Source organism: Pseudophryne corroboree, unplaced genomic scaffold (assembly GCF_028390025.1).
Source record: "Pseudophryne corroboree isolate aPseCor3 unplaced genomic scaffold, aPseCor3.hap2 scaffold_90, whole genome shotgun sequence".
NCBI lineage: Eukaryota > Metazoa > Chordata > Amphibia > Anura > Myobatrachidae > Pseudophryne > Pseudophryne corroboree.
The window spans coordinates 351,605-377,776 of NW_026970479.1; the positions used below are offsets into that span (position 1 = coordinate 351,605).

Consider the following 26,172-nt stretch of genomic DNA (forward strand, 5'->3'; position numbering starts at 1 on the left):
TTGCTCTTCTGGTGACAATGTAGTTTGTTTTTGTCAATTACCATTTTAATAATCGGGTAAAGAAAATTAATTGGATTTTTGAAAGAAAACAATACTGTCAATATACTATTAAAACAAATTAAAATGGTAAAAGTTATTGTACTTTAAGTAAAAATAAAAGAGCAAAAATATCAATCCCAGTTTTGGATTACTTTAATTAACAAAAAAAAAATGCATATAGCAGAGGATAGTTTCAATCTGCCTACCTCTGGGTTATGGACCCAGCATGCTTCCATTACAGTACTCTGCTGCACATGTAAGTGCAAGAGATCCTGAAGCACTCACTCATCATGGGAAAGTACCAATGTGTTTCTTCATTGGTTGATGGAAGAAACATCATACAAAAACTCTCCACATTATTGACTTTTTAAAATGTTTCTAGGAATCGTTCTAGATGAATGCTTATTAGCCTTTGTCAGTATGTACTTTTGCAAAGTGTCGCGGTGGCGCAATCAGTTAGTGTGTAAGGCTATTAACCAAAAGGTTGGTGGTTCAATCCCACCCAGCGACTTAATTGACCTTGTTATCAGATTTTGGTGATCTTTAAGTAGACAAGTCAAAATTTCAAACCCCCTGTTATGGTGTAGGGTACCTGGCCTTCTCTGATGTAATCAGAGTTAGATTTGATTCAGTGATTTTATAAAAACAGCTAGGAAGCACAATTTAGCAGTGGGTTGCAGAGAAAAAGAAATATGCTGGCAGAAAAATCCAATTGAGTGATTAAACAGCTCTTCATTTTCTGGCTTTATTTTTATGCTAACTAATTTGTTCTCTGAAAAGTGTCCACAAAGCCAAGTATCTGATTAACATATTTGTAGTGATGGTTTTTCACCTATTACTAAATTAAACTTGCTTCATTGGAAAGGCAGCAAGATGCATCCTCATTTCAATATCTACTGAAATAATACAGGTTGACACCAGGAAACATTAACGCCACTGCATCCTTGCTGCTTTCTCATGTGGAAGTCTGTTTAATGTGAAAACAAGGTGATATCTAATTAGCACACAGGTAAGGAATTAAGAAAATCTTTATTTAAGGGTGAAGATGTTTCTCACAAAATCGTTGCCCCAATGCATCATTGAAATTCAAGCTGGAAAGATGATTTTAATATATCACTTGTACATTTTGTATTGCTCTTCTGGTGACAATGTAGTTTGTTTTTGTCAATTACCATTTTAATAATCGGGTAAAGAAAATTAATTGGATTTTTGAAAGAAAACAATACTGTCAATATACTATTAAAACAAATTAAAATGGTAAAAGTTATTGTACTTTAAGTAAAAATAAAAGCTAAAATATCAATCCCAGTTTTGGATTACTTTAATGAACAAAAAAAAAATGCATATAGCAAAGGATAGTTTCAATCTGCCTACCTCTGGGTTATGGGCCCAGCATGCTTCCAGTGCAGTACTCTGCTGCACATGTAAGTGCAAGAGATCCTGAAGCACTCACTCATCATGCGAAAGTACCAATGTGTTTCTTCATTGGTTGCTGGAAGAAACATCTTACAAAAACTCTCCAGATTATTGACTTTTTAAAGTTTTTCTAGGAAACGTTCTAGATGAATGCTTATTAGTCTTTGTCAGTATGTACTTTTTGCAAAGTGTCTCTGTGGCGCAATCGGTTAGTGTGTTCAGCTATTAATCAAAAGGTTGGTGGTTCAATCCCACCCAGGGATGTAATTGACCTTGTGATCAGATTTTGGTATTATTTAAGTAGACAAGTCAAAATTTCGAAAACCCCTGTTATGGTGTAGGGTACCTGGCCTTCTCTGATGTAATCAGAGTTAGATTTGATTCAGTGATTTTATAAAAACAGCTAGGAAGCACAATTTAGCAGTGGGTTGCAGAGAAAAAGAAATATGCTGGCAAAAAAATCCAATTGACTGATTAAACAGCTCTTCATTTTCTGGCTTTATTTTTATGCTAACAAATTTGTTCTCTGAAAAGTGTCCACAAAGCCAAGTATCTGATTAACATCTTTGTAGGGATGGTTTTTCACCTATTACTAAATTAAACTTGCTTCATTGGAAAGGCAGCAAGATGCATCCTCATTTCAATATCTACTGAAATAATACAGGTTGACACCAGGAAACATTAACGCCACTGCATCCTTGCTGCTTTCTCATGTGGAAGTCTGTTTAATGTGAAAACAAGGTGATATCTAATTAGCACACAGGTAAGGAATTAAGAAAATCTTTATTTAAGGGTGAAGATGTTTCTCACAAAATCGTTGCCCCAATGCATCATTGAAATTCAAGCTGGAAAGATGATTTTAATATATCACTTGTACATTTTGTATTGCTCTTCTGGTGACAATGTAGTTTGTTTTTGTCAATTACCATTTTAATAATCGGGTAAAGAAAATTAATTGGATTTTTGAAAGAAAACAATACTGTCAATATACTATTAAAACAAATTAAAATGGTAAAAGTTATTGTACTTTAAGTAAAAATAAAAGAGCAAAAATATCAATCCCAGTTTTGGATTACTTTAATTAACAAAAAAAAAATGCATATAGCAGAGGATAGTTTCAATCTGCCTACCTCTGGGTTATGGACCCAGCATGCTTCCATTACAGTACTCTGCTGCACATGTAAGTGCAAGAGATCCTGAAGCACTCACTCATCATGGGAAAGTACCAATGTGTTTCTTCATTGGTTGATGGAAGAAACATCATACAAAAACTCTCCACATTATTGACTTTTTAAAATGTTTCTAGGAATCGTTCTAGATGAATGCTTATTAGCCTTTGTCAGTATGTACTTTTGCAAAGTGTCGCGGTGGCGCAATCAGTTAGTGTGTAAGGCTATTAACCAAAAGGTTGGTGGTTCAATCCCACCCAGGGACTTAATTGACCTTGTTATCAGATTTTGGTGATCTTTAAGTAGACAAGTCAAAATTTCAAACCCCCTGTTATGGTGTAGGGTACCTGGCCTTCTCTGATGTAATCAGAGTTAGATTTGATTCAGTGATTTTATAAAAACAGCTAGGAAGCACAATTTAGCAGTGGGTTGCAGAGAAAAAGAAAAATGCTGGCAGAAAAATCCAATTGAGTGATTAAACAGCTCTTCATTTTCTGGCTTTATTTTTATGCTAACTAATTTGTTCTCTGAAAAGTTTCCACAAAGCCAAGTATCTGATTAACATATTTGTAGGGATGGTTTTTCACCTATTACTAAATTAAACTTGCTTCATTGGAAAGGCAGCAAGATGCATCCTCATTTCAATATCTACTGAAATAATACAGGTTGACACCAGGAAACATTAACGCCACTGCATCCTTGCTGCTTTCTCATGTGGAAGTCTGTTTAATGTGAAAACAAGGTGATATCTAATTAGCACACAGGTAAGGAATTAAGAAAATCTTTATTTAAGGGTGAAGATGTTTCTCACAAAATCGTTGCCCCAATGCATCATTGAAATTCAAGCTGGAAAGATGATTTTAATATATCACTTGTACATTTTGTATTGCTCTTCTGGTGACAATGTAGTTTGTTTTTGTCAATTACCATTTTAATAATAGGGTAAAGAAAATTAAGTGGATTTTTGAAAGAAAACAATACTGTCAATATACTATTAAAACAAATTAAAATGGTAAAAGTTATTGTACTTTAAGTAAAAATAAAAGCTAAAATATCAATCCCAGTTTTGGATTACTTTAATGAACAAAAAAAAATGCATATAGCAAAGGATAGTTTCAATCTGCCTACCTCTGGGTTATGGACCCAGCATGCTTCCATTGCAGTACTCTGCTGCACATGTAAGTGCAAGAGATCCTGAAGCACTCACTCATCATGCGAAAGTGCCAATGTGTTTCTTCATTGGTTGCTGGAAGAAACATCTTACAAACACTCTCCAGATTATTGACTTTTTAAAGTTTTTCTAGGAAACGATCTAGATGAATGCTTATTAGTCTTTGTCAGTATATACTTTTTGCAAAGTGTCTCTGTGGCGCAATCAGTTAGTGTGTTCAGCTATTAATCAAAAGGTTGGTGGTTCAATCCCACCCAGGGACGTAATTGACCTTGTGATCAGATTTTGGTGATATTTAAGTAGACAAGTCAAAATTGCAAACCCCCTCTTATGGTGTAGGGTACCTGGCCTTCTCTGATGTAATCAGAGTTAGATTTGATTCAGTGATTTTATAAAAACAGCTAGGAAGCACAATTTAGCAGTGGGTTGCAGAGAAAAAGAAATATGCTGGCAGAAAAATCCAATTGAGTGATTAAACCAGCAAAGATGCAGTGGCGTTAATGTTTCCTGGTGTCAACCTGTATTATTTCCGTAGATATTGAAATGAGGATGCATCTTGCTGCCTTTCCAATGAAGCAAGTTTAATTTAGTAATAGGTGAAAAACCATCCCTACAAAGATGTTAATCAGATACTTGGCTTTGTGGACACTTTTCAGAGAACAAATTTGTTAGCATAAAAATAAAGCCAGAAAATGAAGAGCTGTTTAATCACTCAATTGGATTTTTTTGCCAGCATATTTCTTTTTCTCTGCAACCCACTGCTAAATTGTGCTTCCTAGCTGTTTTTATAAAATCACTGAATCAAATCTAACTCTGATTACATCAGAGAAGGCCAGGTACCCTACACCATAACAGGGGTTTTCGAAATTTTGACTTGTCTACTTAAAGATCAACAAAATCTGATAACAAGGTCAATTATGTCCCTGGGTGGGATTAAACCACCAACCTTTTGGTTAATAGCTGTACACACTAACTGATTGCGCCACAGCGACACTTTGCAAAAGTACATACTGACAAAGGCTAATAAGCATTCATCTAGAACGTTTCCTATAAAAACTTTAAATAGTCAATAATCTGGAGAGTTTTTGTAAGATGTTTCTTCCATCAACCAATGAAGAAACACATTGGTACTTTCCCATGATGAGTGAGTGCTTCAGGATCTCTTGCACTTACATGTGCAGCAGAGTACTGTTATGAAAGCATGCTGGGTCCATAACCCAGAGGTAGGCAGATTGAAACTATCCTCTGCTATATGCATTTTTTTTTGTTAATTAAAGTAATCCAAAACTGGGATTGATATTTTAGCTTTTATTTTTACTTAAAGTACAATAACTTTTACCATTTTAATTTGTTTTAATAGTATATTGACAGTATTGTTTTCTTTCAAAAATCCAATTAATTTTCTTTACCCGATTATTAAAATGGTAATTGACAAAAACAAACTACATTGTCACCAGAAGAGCAATACAAAATGTACAAGTGATATATTAAAATCATCTTTCCAGCTTGAATTTCAATGATGCATTGGGGCAACGATTTTGTGAGAAACATCTTCACCCTTAAATAAAGATTTTCTTAATTCCTTACCTGTGTGCTAATTAGATATCACCTTGTTTTCACATTAAACAGACTTCCACATGAGAAAGCAGCAAGGATGCAGTGGCGTTAATGTTTCCTGGTGTCAACCTGTATTATTTCCGTAGATATTGAAATGAGGATGCATCTTGCTGCCTTTCCAATGAAGCAAGTTTAATTTAGTAATAGGTGAAAAACCATCCCTACAAAGATGTTAATCAGATACTTGGCTTTGTGGACACTTTTCAGAGAACAAATTTGTTATCATAAAAATAAAGCCAGAAAATGAAGAGCTGTTTAATCACTCAATTGGATTTTTCTGCCAGCATTTTTCTTTTTCTCTGCAACCCACTGCTAAATTGTGCTTCCTAGCTGTTTTTTTTATAAAATCACTTAATCAAATCTAACTCTGATTACATCAGAGAAGGCCAGGTACCCTACACCATAAGAGGGGTTTTGCAATTTTGACTTGTCTACTTAAATATTACCAAAATCTGATCACAAGGTCAATTACGTCCCTGGGTGGGATTGAACCACCAACCTTTTGATTAATAGCTGAACACACTAACCGATTGCGCCACAGAGACACTTTGCAAAAAGTACATACTGACAAAGACTAATAAGCATTCATCTAGAACGTTTCCTAGAAAAACTTTAAAAAGTCAATAATCTGGAGAGTTTTTGTAAGATGTTTCTTCCAGCAACCAATGAAGAAACACATTGGTACTTTCGCATGATGAGTGAGTGCTTCAGGATCTCTTGCACTTACATGTGCAGCAGAGTACTGCACTGGAAGCATGCTGGGCCCATAACCCAGAGGTAGGCAGATTGAAACTATCCTTTGCTATATGCATTTTTTTTTGTTCATTAAAGTAATCCAAAACTGGGATTGATATTTTAGCTTTTATTTTTACTTAAAGTACAATAACTTTTACCATTTTAATTTGTTTTAATAGTATATTGACAGTATTGTTTTCTTTCAAAAATCCAATTAATTTTCTTTACCCGATTATTAAAATGGTAATTGACAAAAACAAACTACATTGTCACCAGAAGAGCAATACAAAATGTACAAGTGATATATTAAAATCATCTTTCCAGCTTGAATTTCAATGATGCATTGGGGCAACGATTTTGTGAGAAACATCTTCACCCTTAAATAAAGATTTTCTTAATTCCTTACCTGTGTGCTAATTAGATATCACCTTGTTTTCACATTAAACAGACTTCCACATGAGAAAACAGCAAAGATGCAGTGGTGTTAATGTTTCCTGGTGTCAACCTGTATTATTTCTGTAGATATTGAAATGAGGATGCATCTTGCTGCCTTTTTAATGAAGCAAGTTTAATTTAGTAATAGGTGAAAAACCATCCCTACAAAGATGTTAATCAGATACTTGGCTTTGTGGACACTTTTCAGAGAACAAATTTGTTATCATAAAAATAAAGCCAGAAAATGAAGAGCTGTTTAATCACTCAATTGGATTTTTCTGCCAGCATTTTTCTTTTTCTCTGCAACCCACTGCTAAATTGTGCTTCCTAGCTGTTTTTTTTATAAAATCACTTAATCAAATCTAACTCTGATTACATCAGAGAAGGCCAGGTACCCTACACCATAAGAGAAGGTTTGCAATTTTGACTTGTCTACTTAAATATCACCAAAATCTGATAACAAGGTCAATTACGTCCCTGGGTGGGATTGAACCACCAACCTTTTGATTAATAGCTGAACACACTAACAGATTGCGCCACAGAGACACTTTGCAAAAAGTCCATACTGACAAAGACTAATAAGCATTCATCTAGAACGTTTCCTAGAAAAACTTTAAAAAGTCAATAATCTGGAGAGTTTTTGTAAGATGTTTCTTCCAGCAACCAATGAAGAAACACATTGGTACTTTCGCATGATGAGTGAGTGCTTCAGGATCTCTTGCACTTAAATGTGCAGCAGAGTACTGCAATGGAAGCATGCTGGGCCCATAACCCAGAGGTAGCAGATTGAAACTATCCTTTGCTATATGCATTTTTTTTTTGTTCATTAAAATGATCCAAAACTGGGATTGATATTTTAGCTTTTATTTTTACTTAAAGTACAATAACTTTTACCATTTTAATTTGTTTTAATAGTATATTGACAGTATTGTTTTCTTTCAAAAATCCACTTAATTTTCTTTACCCTATTATTAAAATGGTAATTGACAAAAACAAACTACATTGTCACCAGAAGAGCAATACAAAATGTACAAGTGATACATTAAAATCATCTTTCCAGCTTGAATTTCAATGATGCATTGGGGCAACGATTTTGTGAGAAACATCTTCACCCTTAAATAAAGATTTTCTTAATTCCTTACCTGTGTGCTAATTAGATATCACCTTGTTTTTACATTAAACAGACTTCCACATGAGAAAGCAGCAAGGATGCAGTGGCGTTAATGTTTCCTGGTGTCAACCTGTATTATTTCAGTAGATATTGAAATGAGGATGCGTCTTGCTGCCTTTCCAATGAAGCAAGTTTAATTTAGTAATAGATGAAAAACCATCCCTACAAATATGTTAATCAGATACTTGGCTTTGTGGACACTTTTCAGAGAACAAATTAGTTAGCATAAAAATAAAGCCAGAAAATGAAGAGCTGTTTAATCACTCAATTGGATTTTTCTGCCAGCATATTTCTTTTTCTCTGCAACCCACTGCTAAATTGTGCTTCCTAGCTGTTTTTATAAAATCACTGAATCAAATCTAACTACATCAGAGAAGGCCAGGTACCCTACACCATAACAGGGGGTTTGAAATTTTGACTTGTCTACTTAAAGATCACCAAAATCTGATAACAAGGTCAATTAAGTCCCTGGGTGGGATTGAACCACCAACCTTTTGGTTAATAGCCTTACACACTAACTGATTGCGCCACAGCGACACTTTGCAAAAGTACATACTGACAAAGGCTAATAAGCATTCATCTAGAACGATTCCTAGAAACATTTTAAAAAGTCAATAATGTGGAGAGTTTTTGTAAGATGTTTCTTCCATCAACCAATGAAGAAACACATTGGTACTTTCCCATGATGAGTGAGTGCTTCAGGATCTTTTGCACTTACATGTGCAGCAGAGCACTGTAATGGAAGCATGCTGGGTCCATAACCCAGAGGTAGGCAGATTGAAACTATCCTCTGCTATATGCATTTTTTTTTGTTAATTAAAGTAATCCAAAACTGGGATTGATATTTTTGCTCTTTTATTTTTACTTAAAGTACAATAACTTTTACCATTTTAATTTGTTTTAATAGTATATTGACAGTATTGTTTTCTTTCAAAAATCCACTTAATTTTCTTTACCCGATTATTAAAATGGTAATTGACAAAAACAAACTACATTGTCACCAGAAGAGCAATACAAAATGTACAAGTGATATATTAAAATCATCTTTCCAGCTTGAATTTCAATGATGCATTGGGGCAACGATTTTGTGAGAAACATCTTCACCCTTAAATAAAGATTTTCTTAATTCCTTACCTGTGTGCTAATTAGATATCACCTTGTTTTCACATTAAACAGACTTCCACATGAGAAAACAGCAAAGATGCAGTGGCGTTAATGTTTCCTGGTGTCAACCTGTATTATTTCCGTAGATATTGAAATGAGGATGCATCTTGCTGCCTTTCCAATGAAGCAAGTTTAATTTAGTAATAGGTGAAAAACCATCCCTACAAAGATGTTAATCAGATACTTGGCTTTGTGGACACTTTTCAGAGAACAAATTTGTTATCATAAAAATAAAGCCAGAAAATGAAGAGCTGTTTAATCACTCAATTGGATTTTTCTGCCAGCATTTTTCTTTTTCTCTGCAACCCACTGCTAAATTGTGCTTCCTAGCTGTTTTTTTTATAAAATCACTTAATCAAATCTAACTCTGATTACATCAGAGAAGGCCAGGTACCCTACACCATAACAGGGGGTTTGAAATTTTGACTTGTCTACTTAAAGATCACCAAAATCTGATAACAAGGTCCATTAAGTCCCTGGGTGGGATTGAACCACCAACCTTTTGGTTAATAGCCTTACACACTAACTGATTGCGCCACAGCGACACTTTGTGAAAGTACATACTGACAAAGGCTAATAAGCATTCATCTAGAACGATTCCTAGAAACATTTTAAAAAGTCAATAATGTGGAGAGTTTTTGTAAGATGTTTCTTCCATCAACCAATGAAGAAACACATTGGTACTTTCCCATGATGAGTGAGTGCTTCAGGATCTCTTGCACTTACATGTGCAGCAGAGTACTCTAATGGAAGCATGCTGGGTCCATAACCCAGAGGTAGGCAGATTGAAACTATCCTCTGCTATATGCATTTTTTTTTGTTAATTAAAGTAATCCAAAACTGGGATTGATATTTTTGCTCTTTTATTTTTACTTAAAGTACAATAACTTTTACCATTTTAATTTGTTTTAATAGTATATTGACAGTATTGTTTTCTTTCAAAAATCCAATTAATTTTCTTTACCCGATTATTAAAATGGTAATTGACAAAAACAAACTACATTGTCACCAGAAGAGCAATACAAAATGTACAAGTGATATATTAAAATCATCTTTCCAGCTTGAATTTCAATGATGCATTGGGGCAACGATTTTGTGAGAAACATCTTCACCCTTAAATAAAGATTTTCTTAATTCCTTACCTGTGTGCTAATTAGATATCACCTTGTTTTCACATTAAACAGACTTCCACATGAGAAAACAGCAAAGATGCAGTGGCGTTAATGTTTCCTGGTGTCAACCTGTATTATTTCCGTAGATATTGAAATGAGGATGCATCTTGCTGCCTTTCCAATGAAGCAAGTTTAATTTAGTAATAGGTGAAAAAACATCCCTACAAAGATGTGAATCAGATACTTGGCTTTGTGGACACTTTTCAGAGAACAAATTTGTTATCATAAAAAATAAAGCCAGAAAATGAAGAGCTGTTTAATCACTCAATTGGATTTTTCTGCCAGCATTTTTCTTTTTCTCTGCAACCCACTGCTAAATTGTGCTTCCTAGCTGTTTTTTTATAAAATCACTTAATCAAATCTAACTCTGATTACATCAGAGAAGGCCAGGTACCCTACACCATAAGAGGGGGTTTGCAATTTTGACTTGTCTACTTAAATATCACCAAAATCTGATCACAAGATCAATTATGTCCCTGGGTGGGATTGAACCACCAACCTTTTGATTAATAGCTGAACACACTAACCGATTGCGCCACAGAGACACTTTGCAAAAAGTACATACTGACAAAGACTAATAAGCATTCATCTAGAACGTTTCCTAGAAAAACTTTAAAAAATCAATAATCTGGAGAGTTTTTGTAAGATGTTTCTTCCAGCAACCAATGAAGAAACACATTGGTACTTTCGCATGATGAGTGAGTGCTTCAGGATCTCTTGCACTTACATGTGCAGCAGAGTACTGCAATGAAAGCATGCTGGGCCCATAACCCAGAGGTAGGCAGATTGAAACTATCCTTTGCTATATGCATTTTTTTCTTTTGTTCATTAAAGTAATCCAAAACTGGGATTGATATTTTAGCTTTTATTTTTACTTAAAGTACAATAACTTTTACCATTTTAATTTGTTTTAATAGTATATTGACAGTATTGTTTTCTTTCAAAAATCCAATTAATTTTCTTTACCCGATTATTAAAATGGTAATTGACAAAAGCAAACTACATTGTCACCAGAAGAGCAATACAAAATGTACAAGTGATATATTAAAATCATCTTTCCAGCTTGAATTTCAATGATGCATTGGGGCAACGATTTTGTGAGAAACATCTTCACCCTTAAATAAAGATTTTCTTAATTCCTTACCTGTGTGCTAATTAGATATCACCTTGTTTTCACATTAAACAGACTTCCACATGAGAAAGCAGCAAGGATGCCGTGGCGTTAATGTTTCCTGGTGTCAACCTGTATTATTTCAGTAGATATTGAAATGAGGATGCATCTTGCTGCCTTTCCAATGAAGCAAGTTTAATTTAGTAATAGGTGAAAAACCATCCCTACAAAGATGTTAATCAGATACTTGGCTTTGTGGACACTTTTCAGAGAACAAATTTGTTAGCATAAAAATAAAGCCAGAAAATGAAGAGCTGTTTAATCACTCAATTGGATTTTTTTGCCAGCATATTTCTTTTTCTCTGCAACCCACTGCTAAATTGTGCTTCCTAGCTGTTTTTATAAAATCACTGAATCAAATCTAACTCTGATTACATCAGAGAAGGCCAGGTACCCTACACCATAACAGGGGTTTTCGAAATTTTGACTTGTCTACTTAAAGATCAACAAAATCTGATAACAAGGTCAATTACGTCCCTGGGTGGGATTGAACCACCAACATTTTGGTTAATAGCCGTACACACTAACTGATTGCGCCACAGCGACACTTTGCAAAAGTACTTACTGACAAAGGCTAATAAGCATTCATCTAGAACGTTTCCTATAAAAACTTTAAATAGTCAATAATCTGGAGAGTTTTTGTAAGATGTTTCTTCCATCAACCAATGAAGAAACACATTGGTACTTTCCCATGATGAGTGAGTGCTTCAGGATCTCTTGCACTTACATGTGCAGCAGAGTACTGTAATGGAAGCATGCTGGGTCCATAACCCAGAGGTAGGCAGATTGAAACTATCCTGGGTTGCAGAGAAAAAGAAATACGCTTGCAGAAAAATCCAATTGAGTGATTAAACAGCTCTTCATTTTCTGGCTTTATTTTTATGCTAACAAATTTGTTCTCTGAAAAGTGTCCACAAAGCCAAGTATCTGATTAACACCTTTGTAGGGATGGTTTTTCACCTATTACTAAATTAAACTTGCTTCATTGGAAAGGCAGCAAGTGATGTCATCCAAGCAGTGGGTCAAAGTTGGCTTCATCCCTCGTCTGCTTATGAAAAGAGAAAAGGGATATGCAGGGCATGGCGGCCTTTTGCGACGCTTGGATGACCCCTAGTTCGCATTAAACACCCCCACCCTCCTTCGGTGTGGGGCTCATGTTGGCCATGCCCCAGCCCCTAAAGCATTCAAGCTGATTTCTTGCAGCAGCTGGGTACTGTAACAGCTCCAGAGCTGCTCTGTAAGGCAAGTAAAAGGGTGTGGGCCCTGCAGCACTACCTGTAGTTTGCATTGTGCATTGGAAGGCACAAAGTAAGCAGACGGGAGGAGAAGTCAGGATAGTGCACAAGGTTATAGAAGGGATGGGCTCAAGAAAAGAGAAGTGGAAACAGACAGCATACTAGGCTGGAGAGAGACCTGAGACAAAGAGATCTGAATTATACGAGAGCCGTCCAGGGGAAACACAAATTATGCAGTCAAGTTTCCCACATTTGGGGAAATCGCAAGGGGCAGCACACCCAGAGTGCAATGGGTGAGCCTTGCCCTGGGAGAAGCACCTTCATGATCATAGTATCTCACCTGGCAGGTTAGTAGGAGTTGGGCTAGAGCTGGGGAGGGTCGCTGCTCGGGCACTACCTTTCAAGTGAAGGAGATCCAACTGAGGCAGCACAAGGGAACTCTCAAAAGAAGAACAAGGCTAGAGGAAGATCTGAGACAAAGAAATCTGACTTTTACCAGAGCTGACCAGAGGAAAGCACAAACACAGTCCACCACTACCACAAATAATGCAGTCGAGTTTCCCACATTTGGGGAAATCACAGGGGTCAGCATACCCAGAATGCAATGAATGAACCTCACCCTGGGAGAACAATCTTCATGACAATAGTATCTCCTATGCAAAATAAGTATGATTTGGGATAGGGCTGGGGAGGGCCGTTGCTCAGGCACATCTCTGTCAAGTAAAGGAGATTCAACTGAGGCAGCACAAGGGAACTCTCATCTGGGGACAACAACTGCAGGGAGAACACATATTTTCAGATGAACATGGGGTGGCAGAAGGCTGCCTAATACTGAAGCACCCCCAAACAACAAACCAAATGCAACAACTAGTGCAAGCATTCCTGGGGGATGGCCTGCAGCAGATGGATTTGAATATGGTGATGTCATCCAAGCAGTGGGTCAAAGTTGGCTTCAACCCTCGTCTGCATATGAAAAGAGAAAAGGAGCGTGCAGGGCATGGAGGCCTTTTGTGGTGCTTGGATGACCCCTAGTTCGCATTAAGCACCCCCACCCTCCTTCGGTGTGGGGCTCATGTTGGCCATTCCCCAGCCCCTGAAGCATTCAAGCTGATTTCTTGCAGCAGCTGGGCACTGTAACAGCTCCAGAGCTGCTCTGTAAAGCAAGTAAAAGGGTGTGGGCCCTGCAGCACTACCCGTAGTTTGCATTGTGCATTGGGAGGCACAAAGTAAGCAGACGGGAGGAGAAGTCAGGATAGTGCACAAGGGTATAGAAGGGAGGGGCTCAAGAAAAAAGAAGTGGAACCAGACAGCAAACTAGGCTGGAGAGAGACCTGAGACAAAGAGATCTGAATTACATGAGAGCCGACCAGGGAAAACTCAAATTATGCAGTCAAGTTTCCCACATTTGGGGAAATCGCAGGGGCAGCACACCCAGAGTGCAATGGGTGAGCCTTGCCCTGGGAGAAGCAACTTCATGATCATAGTATCTCACCTGGCAGGTAAGTAGGAGTTGGGCTAGAGCTGGGGAGGGTCGCTGCTCGGGCACCCCCCTGTCAAGTGAAGGAGATCCAACTGAGGCAGCACAAGGGAACTCTCGAAAGAAGACAAAGGCTAGAGGAAGATCTGAGACAAAGAAATCTGACTTTTACCAGAGCTGACCAGAGGAAAGCACAAACACAGTCCCCCACTACCACAAATAATGCAGTCGAGTTTCCCACATTTGGGGAAATCACAGGGGTCAGCATACCCAGAATGCAATGAATGAACCTAACCCTGGGAGAACAATCTTCATGACCATGGTATCTCCTATGCAAAATAAGTATGATTTGGGATAGGGCTGGGGAGGGCCGTTGCTCAGGCACATCTCTGTCAAGTAAGTTGCATTTGATTTGTTGTTTGGGGGTGCTTCAGTATTAGGCAGCCTTCTGCCCTACCATGTTCATCTGAAAATATGTGTTCTCCCTGCAGTTGTTGTCCCCAGATGAGAGTTCCCTTGTGCTGCCTCAGTTGAATCTCCTTTTGGAGAAGACCTCAATAAGATTGTAGCTGATCTGGCTACTGCTAAAACAGCTTGCCTACCTAGTATGACTCCTACCACGCAGAAGGCTAAAAGTACTTTTCTTGGCCCTTTCATCCTCCAGGTAAAGCGTACCCAAGGTCAGGCATACCCAAAGCAAGCTCATGTTTCCAGACCTGCCAAGCCCAGACTGAAGCAATCCTGGGCTGCCCATCAGCCTGCTTCCAAAACGGACAAGCCTGCCGCATGACGGTGCAGGCCTCCCTCTGGGGGATCCCAGGGTGGGGGGCCCGACTTCTAGGTTTGGCAAAGAAAGGTATAATTCTAAGCTAGAGAATTCTGTTTGGAGCTCACCTTGTACTTTGTGAAGAAATAATCAGCATTGTGGCTGAGCAGATACATGTAGTGTGTGGCTGCAAACTGCATGGATCTGCTGCGTTGTAATGCTGATTCTTTTTTTTTGCAAAGTACCAATAGCTTCATATAATGTTCACAATTTTTATGCAGGATCAAATAGCTCAATAGGTAGGGTGTTTGATTAGAATTCAACAGGTTATAGGTTTGAATCCTGGGTATGGTAGTTTGAGATGTGTTATTTAATAAAGTATGTTGTTCTGACTGCCGGCATCCTATCACCTGGGATATCATACTAAATAAATGGAGTTGATCAAATTTTTTTTTTTTTTTTAACTAGGGACAATTTCCAGATACTTCCCTTTATAACTGAGATTGCCCCCTGGAACTTCACATCAGTTGACAACTATGCATGAGTGGGCAGTGCTTGCCCTGGATCTGTCCACCCATTTATGTGCCGCCATAAAATAAAGCATGACTAACAGTTATCCTGGGCGTACACTACACAATTATCTGTCAGGCTATCTATCCAGTCTGGATGGATGGAATGAAAATCTGGTAATGTATAGGAGCAAATGTCAATTAACCATTTGCTCCCAAACACTAGAAAAGTGGTCAAAAATGGTCATTACACAAATTGGTTAAACCCAAAATTTAACCAATTTGTTTAGGGGACCATTTTTGTCCATTTTTTAGTGTTTGAGAGTAAATCGTTGATGGTCATTTGCTCACATAGATAACCGGATTTCTATTCCAACCAGCCAGTGTTGGAGAGATGGTCTGCCAGATTACATAATGCATACCAGAGCCATAACTAGACTTTTTGGTGCCCTGTGACAGAGAATTATATGCCCTCCCCCCCATTTTTGCAATATGGACAAAAGGCGCATGCCTTGTGGGGAAGGGGCATAACAAGATTGGTCTCAGAGAAAGCACATGAGATATGAAGATATATCTAGTATACTTGACACTCAATGGTTTGTGGTATTGCAGGGGTGCCCTCCTTAAATGCATATACAGTCACACATGGCATGTTTGTGTAAATGGCATATCAGCAGTCAGCACTAACTGGTGACATGCCATTTGTACAAGTAAGCCATGTGTGACTAATATATAAACATACTTTATTAAATAACACCTCAAACTATCATACCCAGGATTCAAACCTATAACCTGTTAAATTCTAATCAAACACCCTACCCATTGAGCTACTTGATCCTGCATCTATTCTAACCTCCAAAAACAGATTCAGTTGCATTTTCCAGCGTGTTTTGTTTGCGCCTTTGCAAATGTCTTACATCGACAAACTTATTTAGTACTATTTTGCAAATAGGGTTACATTGTCGCAACATTGTGTTCCCTAATTGCTTGATTTTTTAAATGCAAAAATTGATAAAGACACCTGATAATTGCTCTGTGGAGTCTTCTTTTGTGTCTACTTCTTATCTACATTTAATTCCCTACCTATAATCAAGGCATTTTTAAATGCTGGGTGCTGCCAGGACGTGAGGCCTACCTAGTCTTTAGATCTGAATTTGAATGTACTTGTGAACTAACTTAATTTCCTACTTCTAAACTCATTCCTAAATTCACTACTTACATTAATCCTGTAGTTGGGCATTTTGAGCCTTCAATTGTGGGCATTGTTTTGTGTCCAGACCAGCAGCTGGTGGTGTGCATTTGCTGGAAAGGCATCGAAGACCTCCGATATGCTGCATCTCCTGATGTGTGTCTGCCTCAAGTGGCTGTCAGCAAATGCATGCTAGACACCCCATTCCAAGCTGATTGTGACATCACGGAACATGCATCATAGAACAGGCATGCTAGAACATGGGTCTTCAACCTGCGACCCTCCAGCTGCTGTGGAACTACATATCCCAGCATGCCCTGCCTCAGTTTTAGCATACCTTAATAGCAAAACTGTGGCAGGGCATGCTGGGATGTGTAGTTTCACAGCAGCTGGAGGGCCACAGGATGAAGACCCATGTGCTAGAACCAAACCGCAGGTACATTGAATGCTAGCAAGCTGAATGTTTAAATCCTTTTTGTTCCGCAGCATTCCAATGCGGAAGATTCCATGGAACCAGAGATTATTCCATTGAGAAGGACATGCTGCCTGGATGACTGCACTGTGCAAATTAAATCACGGAGCCAGTTGGCTTGTGGGTGGCTCTGGTGACTGGGTGGTTGGGTGGGCGGTGTGTCGGAGGTGGAGCACATGCAAATGAATGTGTATCATCCAGCTAGTGAGAGAGAAAACTCATGCAGGAGTGTGCCTGCTTGTCAGTGAGTTATGCACCTTGCCAGACGTCAAATCTACATGGAGCAACTGGAGGGGACAAGAGCAGGTTTGGAAAATATACACAGAAGAGCATATATGCTGGCGCATTCTCCATGATTGTGTCAGCTTATGTTTTGGTGCACTGCACTTTCCTCCACTAAGTTTTAGCCATTTTGTTTAAACGCAAGTGTAGTTGCTTCTCGCTCTTTTGGCTGTGATATTGTATTGTGGTTGAAGAGTCTGCTGGAGGGATTGTTTTCTTCATTGGCGAGAGACTGAAGATATTCCAGGATGGAAGGCTTGGGAACACTATCCGTTTTTCAGTTGTGGAAGAGTTGAAAGACCGGATTGGACTACATTCTATAGTAAAGGGTATCTTTGTATTTATTAATCCTCCCTTTATATGTGTCTGTCTTTCAATAAAGCTTTGGGCTTGTGATTCCGTCACCCTCTTACACTCCACACCCATAGCCTTATTAACTATTGTATTGTTTAAATGTATAGTGCAGTTCATGATTTATAGTGTAGGCTGACCTGTACTGTAGTTCTTGAACTGTACTATACCGACAGCATTTGTATTGTGTTTTGGCTGTGCTGCAACACAGTACTTATGTGTGTAATGTTTATGTATTTTTTTTTGCTTCTTTATGTCAATAAAGACTGCTTTTTCAATCCAATATCTGAAAACAATCAATGTTTATCTTTGATGGCAATAGAAGTGGTATGATATTTGCTGCTTTTGAAAGGCAATATCTGATATGTCCCCTATCTGGGAACCATATATTAAATGGCTTTTCAGAAAAGGGAGATGGGAGAAGAGCTTTCAGTACTTGTAGGACCGATGCACATTTCCTATTCTAGCCTCCAAAAACAGATTCAGTTGCATTTTCCAGCGTGTTTTGGATGCACCTTTGCAAATGTCTTACATCGACAAACTTATTTAGTACTATTTTGCAAATAGGGTTACATTGTTGCAACATTGTGTTCCCTAATTGCTTGATTTTTTAAATGCAACAATTGATAAAAACACCTGATAACTGCTCTGCGGAGTCTTATTTTGTGTCTACTTCTTATCTACATTTAATTCCGTACCTCTAATCAAGGCATTTTTAAATGCTGGCGGCTGCCAGGACGTGAGGCCTACCTAGACTTTAGATCTGAATTTGAATGTACTTGTGAACTAACTTAATTTCCTACTTCTAAATTCATTCCTAAATTCACTACTTACATGAATCCTGTAGTTGGGCATTTTGGGACTTCGATTGTGGGCATTGTTTTGTGTCCAGACCAGCAGCAGGTGGTGTGCATTTGCTGGAAAGGCATCAAAGACCTCCGATATGCTGCATCTCCTGATGTGTGTCTCCCTCAAGTGGCTGTCAGCAAATGCCTGCTAGACACCCCATTCCAAGCTGATTGTGACATCACGGAACATGCATCATAGAACAGGCATGCTAAAACATGGGTCTTCAACCTGCGACCCTCCAGCTGCTGTGGAACTACACATCCCAGCATGCCCTGCCTCAGTTTTAGCATACCTTATAGCAAAACTGTGGCAGGGCGTGCTGGGATGTGTAGTTTCACAGCAGCTGGAGGGCCACAGGATGAAGACCCATGTGCTAGAGCCAAGCCGCAGGTACATTGAATGCTAGCAAGCTGAATATTTAAATCCTTTTTGTTCCGCAGCATTCCAATGCGGAAGATTCCATGGAACCAGAGATCCTTCCATTGAGAAGGACATGCTGCCTGGATGACTACACTGTGCAAATTAAATCACGGAGCCAGTTGGTTTGTGGGTGGCTCTGGTGACTGGGTGGTTGGGTGGGTGGTGTGTCGGAGGTGGAGCACATGCAAATGATTGTGTATCATCCAGCTAGTGAGAGTGAAAACTCATGCAGGAGTGTGCCTGCTTGTCAGTGGGTTATGCACCTTGCCAGACGTTAAATCTACATAGAGCAGCTGGAGGGGACAAGAGCATGTTTGCAAAATATAGATAGAAGAGCATATATGCTGGCGCATTCTCCATGATTGTGTCAGCTTATGTTTTGGTGCACTGCACTTTCCTCCACTAAGTTTTAGCCATTTTTGTTAAGCTCAAGTGTAGTTGCTTCTCGGCCTTTTGGCTGTGATCTTGTATTGTGGTTGAAGGGTCTGCTGGAGGGAGGGATTGCGTTCTTCATTGGCGAAAGACCAAAGATATTCCAGGATGGAAGGCTTGGGAACACTATCTGTTTTTCAGTTGTGGAAGAGCACAGAGGTCGGATTGGACTACATTCTATAGTAAAGGATGTCTTTCTATTTATTAAACCTCCCCTTATATGTGTCAGTCTTTCAATAAAGCTTCGGGCTTGTGATTCCCTCACCCTCTTACACTCCACACCCATAGCCTTATTAACTGTTGTATTATTGTACAGTTTAAATGTATAGTGCAGTTCATGATTTATAGTGTAGGCTGGCCTGTGCTGTAGTTCTTGAACTGTACTATACCATCAGCATTTCTATTGTGTTTTGGCTGTGCCGCAACGCGGTACTTATGTGTGTAATGTTTATGTATGTTTTTTTGCTTCTTTATGTGCATCGGTCCTACAAGTAATGAAAGCTCTTCTCCCATCTCCCTTTTCTGAAAAGCCATTTAATATATGGTTCCCAGATAGGGGACATATCAGATATTGGATTTCAAAAGCATCAAATATCATACCACTTTTATTGCCATCAAAGATAAACATTGATTGTTTTCAGATATTGGCTTGAAAAAGCAGTCTTTATTGACATAAAAAAAAACCATACATAAACATTGCACACATAAATACAGTGTTGCAGCACAGCCAAAACACAATACAAATGCTGACGGTATAGTACAGTTCAAGAACTACAGCACAGGCCAGTCTACACTATAAATCATGAACTGCACTATACATTTAAAGTATACAATAATACAACAGTTAATAAGGCTATGGGTGTGGAGTGTAAGAGGGTGAGGGATTCACAAAACCGAAGCTTTATTGTAACACAGACACATATAAGGGGAGGGTCAATAAATAGAAAGATATCCTGTACTATAGAATGTAGTCCAATCCGACCTCTGTGCTCTTCCACAACTGAAAAACAGATAGTGTTCCCAAGCCTTCCATCCTGGAATATCTTTGGTCTTTCGCCAATGAAGAAAACAATCCCTCCCTCCAGCAGACCCTTCAACCACGATACAAGATCACAGCCAAAAGGCCGAGAAGCAACTACACTTGAGCTTAACAAAAATGGCTAAAACTTAGTGGAGGAAAGTGCAGTGCACCAAAACATAAGCTGACACAATCATGGAGAATGCGCCAGCATATATGCTCTTCTATCTATATTTTGCAAACCTGCTCTTGTCCCCTCCAGCTGCTCTATGTAGATTTAACGTCTGGCAAGGTGCATAACCCACTGACAAGCAGGAACACTCCTGCATGAGTTTTCTCTCTCACTAGCTGGATGATACACAATCATTTGCATGCGCTCCACTTCCGACACACCACCCACCCAACCACCCAGTCACCAGAGCCACCCACAAGCCAACTGGCTCCGTGATTTAATTTGCACAGTGTAGTCATCCAGGCAGCATGTCCTTCTCAATGGAAGGATCTCTGGTTCCATGGAATCTTCCGCATTGGAATGCTGCGGAACAAAAAGGATTTAAATATTCAGCTTGCTAGCATTCAATGTACCTGCGGCTTGGCTCTAGCACATGGGTCTTCATCCTGTGGCCCTCCAGCTGCTGTGAAACTACACATCCCAGCATGCCCTGCCACAGTTTTGCTATTAAGGTATGCTAAAACTGAGGCAGGGCATGCTGGGATGTGTAGTTCCACAGCAGCTGGAGGGTCGCAGGTTGAAGACCCATGTTTTAGCATGCCTGTTCTATGATGCATGTTCCATGATGTCACAATCAGCTTGGAATGGGGTGTCTAGCAGGCATTTGCTGACAGCCACTTGAGGGAGACACACATCAGGAGATGCAGCATATCGGAGGTCTTCGATGCCTTTCCAGCAAATGCACACCACCTGCTGCTGGTCTGGACACAAAACAATGCCCACAATCGAAGTCCCAAAATGCCCAACTACAGGATTCATGTAAGTAGTGAATTTAGGAATGAATTTAGAAGTAGGAAATTAAGTTAGTTCACAAGTACATTCAAATTCAGATCTAAAGACTAAACACAAAACACAAAATAAGACTCCACAGAGCAATTATCAGGTGTCTTTATCAATTGTTGCATTTAAAAAATCAAGCAATTAGGGAACACAATGTTGCGACAATGTAACCCTATTTGCAAAATAGTACTAAATAAGTTTGTCGATGTAAGACATTTGCAAAGGCGCAAACAAAACACGCTGGAAAATGCAACTGAATCTGTTTTTGGAGGTTAGAAAAGATGCAGGATCAAGTAGCTCCATGGGTAGGGTGTTTGATTAGAATTCAACAGGTTATAGGTTTGAATCCTGGGTATGATAGTTTGAGGTGTTATTTAATAAAGCATGTTTATATATTAGTCACACATGGCTTACTTGTACAAATGGCATGTCACCAGTTAGTGCTGACTGCTGATATGCCATTTGCACTAAAACAAATTAAAATGGTAAAAGTTATTGTACTTTAAGTAAAAATAAAAGCTAAAATATCAATCCCAGTTTTGGATTACTTTAATGAACAAAAAAAAAATGCATATAGCAAAGGATAGTTTCAATCTGCCTACCTCTGGGTTATGGACCCAGCATGCTTCCATTACAGTACTCTGCTGCACATGTAAGTGCAAGAGATCCTGAAGCACTCACTCATCATGGGAAAGTACCAATGTGTTTCTTCATTGGTTGATGGAAGAAACATCTTACAAAAACTCTCCACATTATTGACTTTTTAAAATGTTTCTAGGAATCGTTCTAGATGAATGCTTATTAGCCTTTGTCAGTATGGACTTTTACAAAGTGTTGCTGTGGCGCAATCAGTTACTGTGTAAGGCTATTAACCAAAAGGTTGGTGGTTCAATCCCACCCAGGGACGTAATTGACCTTGTTATCAGATTTTGGTGATCTTTATGTAGACAAGTGAAAATTTCAAACCCCCTCTTATGGTGTAGGGTACCTGGCCTTCTCTGATGTAATCAGAGTTAGATTTGATTCAGTGATTTTATAAAAACAGCTAGGAAGCACAATTTAGCAGTGGGTTGCAGAGAAAAAGAAATATGCTGGCAAAAAAATCCAATTGACTGATTAAACAGCTCTTCATTTTCTGGCTTTATTTTTATGCTAACAAATTTGTTCTCTGAAAAGTGTCCACAAAGCCAAGTATCTGATTAACATCTTTGTAGGGATGGTTTTTCACCTATTACTAAATTAAACTTGCTTCATTGGAAAGGCAGCAAGATGCATCCTCATTTCAATATCTACTGAAATAATACAGGTTGACACCAGGAAACATTAACGCCACTGCATCCTTGCTGCTTTCTCATGTGGAAGTCTGTTTAATGTGAAAACAAGGTGATATCTAATTAGCACACAGGTAAGGAATTAAGAAAATCTTTATTTAAGGGTGAAGATGTTTCTCACAAAATCGTTGCCCCAATGCATCATTGAAATTCAAGCTGGAAAGATGATTTTAATATATCACTTGTACATTTTGTATTGCTCTTCTGGTGACAATGTAGTTTGCTTTTGTCAATTACCATTTTAATAATCGGGTAAAGAAAATTAATTGGATTTTTGAAAGAAAACAATACTGTCAATATACTATTAAAACAAATTAAAATGGTAAAAGTTATTGTACTTTAAGTAAAAATAAAAGAGCAAAAATATCAATCCCAGTTTTGGATTACTTTAATTAACAAAAAAAAAATGCATATAGCAGAGGATAGTTTCAATCTGCCTACCTCTGGGTTATGGACCCAGCATGCTTCCATTACAGTACTCTGCTGCACATGTAAGTGCAAGAGATCCTGAAGCACTCACTCATCATGGGAAAGTACCAATGTGTTTCTTCATTGGTTGATGGAAGAAACATCATACAAAAACTCTCCACATTATTGACTTTTTAAAGTTTTTCTAGGAATCGTTCTAGATGAATGCTTATTAGCCTTTGTCAGTATGTACTTTTGCAAAGTGTCGCGGTGGCGCAATCAGTTAGTGTGTAAGGCTATTAACCAAAAGGTTGGTGGTTCAATCCCACCCAGGGACTTAATTGACCTTGTTATCAGATTTTGGTGATCTTTAAGTAGACAAGTCAAAATTTCAAACCCCCTGTTATGGTGTAGGGTACCTGGCCTTCTCTGATGTAATCAGAGTTAGATTTGATTCAGTGATTTTATAAAAACAGCTAGGAAGCACAATTTAGTAGTGGGTTGCAGAGAAAAAGAAAAATGCTGGCAGAAAAATCCAATTGAGTGATTAAACAGCTCTTCATTTTCTGGCTTTATTTTTATGCTAACTAATTTGTTCTCTGAAAAGTGTCCACAAAGCCAAGTATCTGATTAACATATTTGTAGGGATGGTTTTTCACCTATTACTAAATTAAACTTGCTTCATTGGAAAGGCAGCAAGATGCATCCTCATTTCAATATCTACTGAAATAATACAGGTTGACACCAGGAAACATTAACGCCACTGCATCCTTGCTGCTTTCTCATGTGGAAGTCTGTTTAATGTGAAAACAAGGTGATATCTAATTAGCACACAGGTAAGGAATTAAGAAAATCTTTATTTAAGGGTGAAGATGTTTCTCACAAAATCGTTGCCCCAATGCATCATTGAAATTCAAGCTGGAAAGATGATTTTAATATATCACTTGTACATTTTGTATTGCTCTTCTGGTGACAATGTAGTTTGTTTTTGTCAATTACCATTTTAATAATAGGGTAAAGAAAATTAAGTGGATTTTTGAAAGAAAACAATACTGTCAATATACTATTAAAACAAATTAAAATGGTAAAAGTTATTGTACTTTAAGTAAAAATAAAAGCTAAAATATCAATCCCAGTTTTGGATTACTTTAATGAACAAAAAAAAATGCATATAGCAAAGGATAGTTTCAATCTGCCTACCTCTGGGTTATGGACCCAGCATGCTTCCATTGCAGTACTCTGCTGCACATGTAAGTGCAAGAGATCCTGAAGCACTCACTCATCATGCGAAAGTACCAATGTGTTTCTTCATTGGTTGCTGGAAGAAACATCTTACAAACACTCTCCAGATTATTGACTTTTTAAAGTTTTTCTAGGAAACGTTCTAGATGAATGCTTATTAGTCTTTGTCAGTATATACTTTTTGCAAAGTGTCTCTGTGGCGCAATCGGTTAGTGTGTTCAGCTATTAATCAAAAGGTTGGTGGTTCAATCCCACCCAGGGACGTAATTGACCTTGTGATCAGATTTTGGTGATATTTAAGTAGACAAGTCAAAATTTCGAAAACCCCTGTTATGGTGTAGGGTACCTGGCCTTCTCTGATGTAATCAGAGTTAGATTTGATTCAGTGATTTTATAAAAACAGCTAGGAAGCACAATTTAGCAGTGGGTTGCAGAGAAAAAGAAATATGCTGGCAAAAAAATCCAATTGACTGATTAAACAGCTCTTCATTTTCTGGCTTTATTTTTATGCTAACAAATTTGTTCTCTGAAAAGTGTCCACAAAGCCAAGTATCTGATTAACATCTTTGTAGGGATGGTTTTTCACCTATTACTAAATTAAACTTGCTTCATTGGAAAGGCAGCAAGATGCATCCTCATTTCAATATCTACTGAAATAATACAGGTTGACACCAGGAAACATTAACGCCACTGCATCCTTGCTGCTTTCTCATGTGGAAGTCTGTTTAATGTGAAAACAAGGTGATATCTAATTAGCACACAGGTAAGGAATTAAGAAAATCTTTATTTAAGGGTGAAGATGTTTCTCACAAAATCGTTGCCCCAATGCATCATTGAAATTCAAGCTGGAAAGATGATTTTAATATATCACTTGTACATTTTGTATTGCTCTTCTGGTGACAATGTAGTTTGTTTTTGTCAATTACCATTTTAATAATCGGGTAAAGAAAATTAATTGGATTTTTGAAAGAAAACAATACTGTCAATATACTATTAAAACAAATTAAAATGGTAAAAGTTATTGTACTTTAAGTAAAAATAAAAGAGCAAAAATATCAATCCCAGTTTTGGATTACTTTAATTAACAAAAAAAATGCATATAGCAGAGGATAGTTTCAATCTGCCTACCTCTGGGTTATGGACCCAGCATGCTTCCATTACAGTACTCTGCTGCACATGTAAGTGCAAGAGATCCTGAAGCACTCACTCATCATGGGAAAGTACCAATGTGTTTCTTCATTGGTTGATGGAAGAAACATCTTACAAAAACTCTCCACATTATTGACTTTTTAAAATGTTTCTAGGAATCGTTCTAGATGAATGCTTATTAGCCTTTGTCAGTATATAGTTTTGCAAAGTGTCGCTGTGGCGCAATCAGTTAGTGTGTAAGGCTATTAACCAAAAGGTTGGTGGTTCAATCCCACCCAGGGACTTAATTGACCTTGTTATCAGATTTTGGTGATCTTTAAGTAGACAAGTCAAAATTTCAAACCCCCTGTTATGGTGTAGGGTACCTGGCCTTCTCTGATGTAATCAGAGTTAGATTTGATTCAGTGATTTTATAAAAACAGCTAGGAAGCACAATTTAGCAGTGGGTTGCAGAGAAAAAGAAATATGCTGGCAAAAAAAAATCCAATTGACTGATTAAACAGCTCTTCATTTTCTGGCTTTATTTTTATGCTAACAAATTTGTTCTCTGAAAAGTGTCCACAAAGCCAAGTATCTGATTAACATCTTTGTAGGGATGGTTTTTCACCTATTACTAAATTAAACTTGCTTCATTGGAAAGGCAGCAAGATGCATCCTCATTTCAATATCTACTGAAATAATACAGGTTGACACCAGGAAACATTAACGCCACTGCATCCTTGCTGCTTTCTCATGTGGAAGTCTGTTTAATGTGAAAACAAGGTGATATC

The 26,172-nt window shown here is 38.1% G+C and overlaps 4 non-coding genes across 4 annotated transcripts; all 4 read right to left on the bottom strand.

Moving 5' to 3' along the window:
* Positions 1 to 12,686: 12,686 nt before the first annotated feature.
* On the bottom strand, positions 12,687 to 12,850 carry LOC135045153 (U1 spliceosomal RNA). Its single transcript, XR_010237682.1, has one exon. It is a non-coding gene; the product is annotated as a U1 spliceosomal RNA (small nuclear RNA).
* Positions 12,851 to 13,001: 151 nt separating this feature from the next.
* LOC135044963 (U1 spliceosomal RNA) lies at positions 13,002 to 13,165 on the bottom strand. Its single transcript, XR_010237499.1, has one exon. It is a non-coding gene; the product is annotated as a U1 spliceosomal RNA (small nuclear RNA).
* A 674-nt stretch (positions 13,166 to 13,839) lies between these two features.
* Positions 13,840 to 14,002, bottom strand: LOC135044405 (U1 spliceosomal RNA). Its single transcript, XR_010237009.1, has one exon. It is a non-coding gene; the product is annotated as a U1 spliceosomal RNA (small nuclear RNA).
* Positions 14,003 to 14,154: 152 nt separating this feature from the next.
* Positions 14,155 to 14,318, bottom strand: LOC135044868 (U1 spliceosomal RNA). The gene has a single exon (XR_010237404.1). It is a non-coding gene; the product is annotated as a U1 spliceosomal RNA (small nuclear RNA).
* Positions 14,319 to 26,172: the final 11,854 nt, after the last annotated feature.